The sequence below is a fragment of the Nomascus leucogenys genome, chromosome 6 (assembly GCF_006542625.1).
Source record: "Nomascus leucogenys isolate Asia chromosome 6, Asia_NLE_v1, whole genome shotgun sequence".
In the NCBI taxonomy this organism is placed as follows: domain Eukaryota; kingdom Metazoa; phylum Chordata; class Mammalia; order Primates; family Hylobatidae; genus Nomascus; species Nomascus leucogenys.
The window spans coordinates 93987620-93994264 of record NC_044386.1 but is presented as its reverse complement, the minus strand read 5'-3'; the positions used below and the strand labels follow the sequence as shown (position 1 = coordinate 93994264).

Genomic DNA, 6645 nt, shown 5'->3' with positions numbered 1-6645 from the left:
CCCCCACGCCCCTAGTCCACATGCCAGCCAGGGAGGGCAGGCCAGGGCCCAGGAGGAGATCCGCTCCCCTCTGCAAGCTGGACCTGCCCAAACCCAAAAGCCAGGGTGAGGGTTTCTGCAGGCTCAGAAGAGAGGATGGGGGAGCAGGGCCCCTATATGGGGATGCAGCCTGCCCCTCCCCGGCCAGCCACAGCAGCAGGATGCAGGATCTGGAGAGGGAGCATGACCAGATGGCTGCTGGGATCCAGAGGCGAAAGGTGGGCAGGAGCTGGGCTGCCTAGGGTGGTGTGAGGTGGCCCCGCCTGCAGTCAGGTCCCCCAAGGAACCCCTCCTAAGGACCCTAAAACTCTCCCCAAGCCTGAAGTCAGGGGCCTTGTGCAATAAAGTGGAGGCCCAGGCTGTGCCACAGCCACAGCTCTTCTCATGGGGCCTCAGCTTCCTGTGTATTTAATGGGTCCCAAGCTCCCCACCCTGGCCCTGAGTACTGGGGAGCTCAGGCCCAGGGGTGTGGGGCCTCCAGGGTTACTATGGCCCATCTGTCCGTGAACAGAAAGGGCACTGCCCTCCAGCTTGAGCTGGGTGCCTGTGGACAGGAGCAGGACTTTGGCTGCCACTGGCACCAGAACCCTCAGCACCAGCTGCTAGGAGTGAGGGTTGGGTGCCCCCAGGTCAAGGTGGCCTGAGCCTGCCCACCCAAGGACAGGGACATAAGAATCTGGACAATCCTGCCAGCCTGAAGGGAGGGCAGCCACCCTGGAGCAGCCCAAGTGCTCCTGAGTCCTTTCCACCTGCCCTCTGTCCAGAGGGCAGACCCCAGCAGAGACCCCAGGCCAGCCCCCAGAGTCTGCAAATGGAAGGTGGGTCCCACTTCACCCCTGCCCCACCCAGCCCACTGTGGCTTCTCCTGGGTACTACACAGGCATTTACCTGAGTGGGCACTAGCCAAGCCCCACCCACACACCTCCAGCCCCACAGCCTGTGGGTGGGGCCGCTGAGAATCCTCACTGGCCGGTAAAGCTACGGGTTCCACAAACACTGATGGCACTGGGGCAGTCCCACCTCTGCCACAACCTGGCCAGTGGCCTTGGCCAAGCCCCTCACTGCTCTGGGGCTCAGGTTCCATCTGTACATTGGGTGTTGTGCCGGGGGCACTCTGGGGAGCTCTGACACTCAGTGATCCTATGACCCTGTTCAGTTTACTCCCTGGGTCACTGTCCCTGCGCCAGTCTCCCCAGCTCTATAGAACTGGGCCTGTGCCCCACCTGAGTTACCCAGTGGCCTTGGTGGAGCTAATGATGCACAGAACACAGAATGGGGTGGGGGCAAGAGGACAGGGTCCTGCTGTCCCTGCCACACCCCAGCAGCGTTTCTGCCTCCCATCCCCCAGGAGCTGTGGGAGCCCAGGTCTGCCAAGGAGCTGGAGTCTGCAGTGTGGACTCCACCAGAGGCCAGTGGGTGAGCTCAAGGGCCGACTGGGGTGGAGCTGGGACAGCCCCATCCAGGGGTGAGAGCTGGTGTGGGGCAGCCCTGGTTGCCCTCCCTGAGATCAGGCTGGATGGAGGTGAGACCTCCCAGGCAGAGAACTTGGCTCTGGTCTCCCATTGCCACATGGACTGGGCCCTCTGGAACCACACTGGGCCCTTGTTTCCAGGAGCTGGAGGAGCTGAGACAGGGGCCATGTGAAGTGAAGGCAGGGCCTGGGCCGGGGGGCAGGGGATGGAGTAGGAAGCCTGGCTTGTTGGAACCAATGAATCAGGATGGGGGTTCTCCACTGAGCACCGAGGACTCAGCCTAGACTTATCCCAGGCCTGGAACCCCGGCTGCCCTGTCCTCGTACAACCTCAGCATGTCCCTGAGAGGGGACTAGGCATCACTCCTTGGCAGGGTGGACTCACCAATTGAAGTGATGAAACAAGTGCGTTGGGGAGCGAGGCTTTGCAGGTCCAGCCCTGTGCAGGGACCCTGGGAAGGATGTGGAGATGGAGTGTGATGTGAGGCCTGCCCTCAGGAGCTCCTGGGCTAGGCAGTGCTATCCATATGGGGAGCGCTGCGGAACTCAGGGTAAAAGAGGGAAGTGAAGGATCAGGGGTTCAGGGCAAGTGTTCTGGACTTCAGTCACCTGCACAGCTTGGAGGGGAAGGTGAGCCCTCTTGCCCCCTCCCCTGGTGCTGTTCCGTCAGCACTACACCTGATGCCGCCATGGTGGGCTCTTTGGGGCAAAGAACAGTCCCTAGGAAGGCCCCTGTGAGGCTGGAGCTCTGAATCCAAGGGGGAGCGAAGTTCTTGGGGAGGCTCCAGATCAAGACACGCGCCAGCCCCACCCTCCTCCATCACAGACTTCTTTGCAGGAGGTGGGTTCAGAGCTGGCTGAGATGCAGACTGAGCTTGAGAAGGTCTGCAATGTGCTGGAAGCTCGAGATTCAGAGCTGAGAGCTCAGCAGTGGGCCCTGGAGGCTGCCCAGGACCAGGTGCTCAGCAGCTACCCCCCTGCACTGTGTTCTGACTGGCCTGCATGGCTCCCACAGGCTCCCCCAGGCCCGATCCCTGGTGCCTGCCGCATGGTGCCCACGATGGCCTTGATCTTTCCTTCCCCACACTCTGTCACTCAAGCTCCTCCCAAGCCCTCGCTGCCCACGGGGAGGGCTCAGCCTGGAATGTGCTCACTGCTTCCCCCTACCCACCTCCAAGCTGGTGGAGACCCTCCCTGAGAAACTGAGGCTGCAGCAGCAGCTGAAAAGGAGCTGGTAGAGAAGCAGTGACCGCGGGGTGAGGGGTGCCTGCATCTGAGGGGCTCTTCGGGGAGAAACCCCACCGTCCCTCCCAGAGATGCTCCTCAGCCCCCACAGCTCTCCCTCTTCTCTGAGAACCTGGGGCAGGGGGGCAGGGGCATTTAGGGACACGTTGTGGAGGCTGCCCTCTCATCCCCTCAGGGGTTAGGACGGGTGGGGCTGAGCAGCGGCCTGAGGCCTGATCTATCTCCTGGTCTGCCTTCTGTCTAAAGAGGGGAAGCCAGGAGAAGCAGCGGCAGGAGGGGGTCTGGCAGGGTGGGCTGTGGGGCACAGGGAATCAGATTACCTGGGCCCCTGGACCTGTAGCAATGGATGGAAGGAGTGGCCGTAGAACCGAGAAGTCTTACACTTCACTCTCCACCACTCCCCAGCTTGGCGAGCATGAGCATGTCTTGCCTTCACTAAGCCTCAGTATCCTTCTCTGTAAAATGGGAACACAGTATCTATTGATTGATGTGAGGATGACATGGGACACAGTGCACCAGGGACGGTGCCTGTGTTCTCCGTCCTTCTCAGTTTCTCCTGTATCTGGGGTCCAGTTATGCTGAGTCAGTACCTAAGTCATAAAACCACGTGTATGTGCCCAGGGGCGGCTGCATACGGGCTTTAGTCACAAAGCCTTTTTTTTTTTTTTTTTTTTTTGAGACGGAGTTTTGCTCTTGTTGCCCAGGCTAGAGTGCAATGGCGTGATCTCGGCTCACCGCAACCTCTGCCTCCTGGGTTCAAGCGATTCTCCTGCCTCAGCCTCCCAACTAGCTGAAATTACAGGCGTGTGCCACCACACCCAGCTAATTTTGTATTTTTAGTAGAGATGGGGTTTCTCCTTGTTGGTCAGGCTGGTCTTGAACTCCTGACCTCAGGTGATCTGCCCGCCTTGGCCTCCGAAAGTGCTGGGATTACAGGCGTGAGCCACCGCGCCAAGCACAAAGCCTATTTTATGCAATGTTCAATCCATAAGGCTTTGTTTGCACTTCTTGTGATATTCAGGAAATAGTTTGATGTAATGCAGAGCTGCCAGTGACAGACAATACAGCACATTACCCAGGCTGACAACAGCTACTGGCTTGTGCTTAAATACCATTTCATTCTGACTGAGGTCATCATCTTTGAGCTCCTGCAATGAGGAGCTCAATAGGGTGGGGGATGCTGTCCTTTGCCTCAGGTGCTCTTTGGGGGCTTTAATAAAAGAGGGTCAGAGCCGCCAATGGGGTCTAGGAGACCCTAAGAGTTCTGACGGTCAGGCTGAGAATTGTGTCCTCAGGGAGCGGGAGCTGCTGCACGTCTGAGCACGAAGGGCTCCAGCACCAGGACAGGAGCCTCCAGCCACCTCCACCTTGCAGCCCCTGAAGGTAGCATATGGGGACCCTCTAGATGGGGTGGGGAGTGACCTCTGCCCAGTTCCTTTCTGTCCCGTGGCCTTCCCATCTGCAGGTTGTAGAGGGGAAACAGAAGGCTAGAAAGGCCCTTCCAGCTCAGGCTTTTACTGGTTCTAAATGGATTCCTGAGCTGGCCTCCCCGTCCCTGGACAGAGCAGAAGCTACCCCCTGCCCTGCCTCTCTGACCCCCATGGTATCAGCCTCTGTCTCATCTGCCCCCAGATCCCAGCCATGGCCCTGGAGCCCAAAGAAGGGCATCTGAGAAAAGTTGGAAGCCAGGGGCAGTGCCCAGGCAGTGTAGAAACTGTGCCCAGAGCCAGCAGGAGGCAGATTCACAGCCTCACTCTGCAGCTCAAGAGATTAAGGTCAGGCCCTGCATCCCCGCCCAGTGAGCTGAAGGGTCCTGGCATAGAGAAGCTGGATTGAGAGGCCTCAAGTGAGTTGGGCACGGTGGCTCACACCTGCAATCCTAGCACTTTAGGAGGCTGAGGCAGGTGGATCACTTGAGGCCAGGAGTTCAAGAACAGCCTGGTTAACATGGGGAAACTCTGTTTCCACTAAAAAATACAAAATTAGCTGGGCGTGGTGGCACGTGCTTGTAATCCCAACTACTCAGGAGGCTGAGGCATGAGAATCGCTTGAACCCAGGAGGTGGAGGTTGCAGTGAGCCAAGATGGCACTACTGCACTCCAGCCTGGGTAAGAGTGAGACTCTGTCTCAAAAAAAAAAAAAAAAAAAAAAAAAAGGAGAGACCTTAGGCAACCGCAGCTGGGCAAGGACTTGGGAAGAGGGGAGGCCCCTTTGGCTGTGCCTTCAGCCCCCAAGGCCAGGGTTTCTATGAGGCCTGAAGCCTGGAGCCTGTCCTAGGCAACTGCAGTCAGAGGCCTCCCTGGCAGAAACCACTCCTTGTCCCCTCCCTGCCACAGGCCTGAAATGCCCATGTTGGCACAATGTTGCCAATATGGCTCTTGGTGGATGAGACCACCTGGCACTTTCCCAGGGGACTCTGTGGCTAAGAGTAGAGCTGGGCAGGCAGTGCCCAGCACCAGAGAGGGTGCTGCGGGCCTGTAGGCTTGGTTGGCCCAATTACTGCCCTAATGCCATCGGAGAGTGCCCACCAGGGACCCTCTGTCTTGCCAAGTAAGGCCTTAGGCACTGGGCTTTAGACATTTCAAAGTGAGTTCTCATTCACTTGTGTCTCCGATCACACTAGAGGCCCCATTTCAGACAAACTGCCCAGAGAGTTTGTCGTAGGTCACACAGCAAACCAGCAACTAAGTCCCCTAATCTGCCCCAGAAAGGTAGTTTCTCAGCTGTTCTGAGCTTGACAGCATGACCATCCTCAGGAGCCACAGGCAAAGTGGGCTGAGGCTTGGCATTCCCCTCGAGGTCATGTGGCCATTCTGAACGCCCCTCCCCAGCCTGCTTCCTCAGCCGTGTGCCCCCGGAACCCCTCTCAACTCTGTTGCTGACCCCTCCCTCCATCCGCGCCTTCAGTGAAGCAGTTTCTCAAAGGAGGGGTCCTTGGTACCGTGGAGGGACAGGACACCTCTGGGAATTCGTACCCAGCTGCGTTCGTGCTGAGTTCTTCATGACCCACTCCTTCCAGCCTCAGCTGATGGATCCAGGGCTGGGTACTGAGCCGTACTGGACCAGTGGGCCCCCTCCTGGGATCGCTGGACTTGGAGCAGAAGAGTCCCTCCAGGGCTGAAGATTGGACACAGAAAACTTGGGAACTGTCAACTGCCCTGTTATTCACCTCGTGAAAAAAGCTGGATTTCAATGAGAGCGAATGGAGGTGACAATTCCCAGAAACTGGAATTGGGATGGTGAGATTTTAGTTCAGCCCCCGGCGGTCTCATGCGTGGAGGTGATAAGGTTGAACTTTGAGGTGGTCTTCAGAGGGAGAGAAATACCCTCCGCGGGCAGAGCTTCCCGGGTTCCAGGCCCTTCCGGACGTCAACACAGGTCCAGCTGCCCCTGGGCCCCTCCGCACACCCTGGGTGCAAGAATAAATCCTTCTCGGGCCGGGCGCGGTGGCTCACGCTTGTAATCCCAGCACTTTGGGAGGCCGAGGCGGGCGGATCACGAGGTCAGGAGATCGAGACAACGATGAAACCCCGTCTCTACTAAAAATACACAAAATTAGCCGGGCGTGGTGGCGGGCGCCTGTAGTCCCAGCTACTCGGAGAGGCTGAGGCAGGAGAATGGCGTGAACCCGAGAGGCGGAGCTTGCAGTGAGCCGAGATTGCGCCACTGCACTCCAGCCTGGGCGACAGAGCGAGACTCCGTCTCAGAAAAAAAAAAAGAATAAATCCTTCTCCTCTCTGCCGCCATTAGCCTGACTGGCCTCGGTTACTTCGCACAAAGAGCCCTTGCCGAGCAAACATCCCCGATGCTGCTCCAAAGGAGACCCCTGTCTTGCTGGAAGCTCCTCCCTGAGGCCGGGTATCCACTCGCCGCCCGCAGCCCTCGCTCTA

The 6645-nt window shown here is 58.3% G+C and overlaps 1 long non-coding RNA gene across 3 annotated transcripts; it reads right to left on the bottom strand.

Annotated features, from left to right (window-relative positions):
• Positions 1–25: 25 nt before the first annotated feature.
• LOC115835517 lies at positions 26–6254 on the bottom strand. Of its 3 annotated transcripts, XR_004030561.1 has the most exons (4): positions 5697–6254; positions 3076–3210; positions 1896–1962; positions 26–83 (listed from the first exon to the last, which is right to left on the bottom strand). It is a non-coding gene; the product is annotated as an uncharacterized LOC115835517 (long non-coding RNA). The 3 variants fall into 3 exon arrangements; XR_004030559.1 differs by having other exon boundaries at positions 1896–3210; XR_004030560.1 differs by having other exon boundaries at positions 1896–3210; positions 5731–6254.
• Positions 6255–6645: the final 391 nt, after the last annotated feature.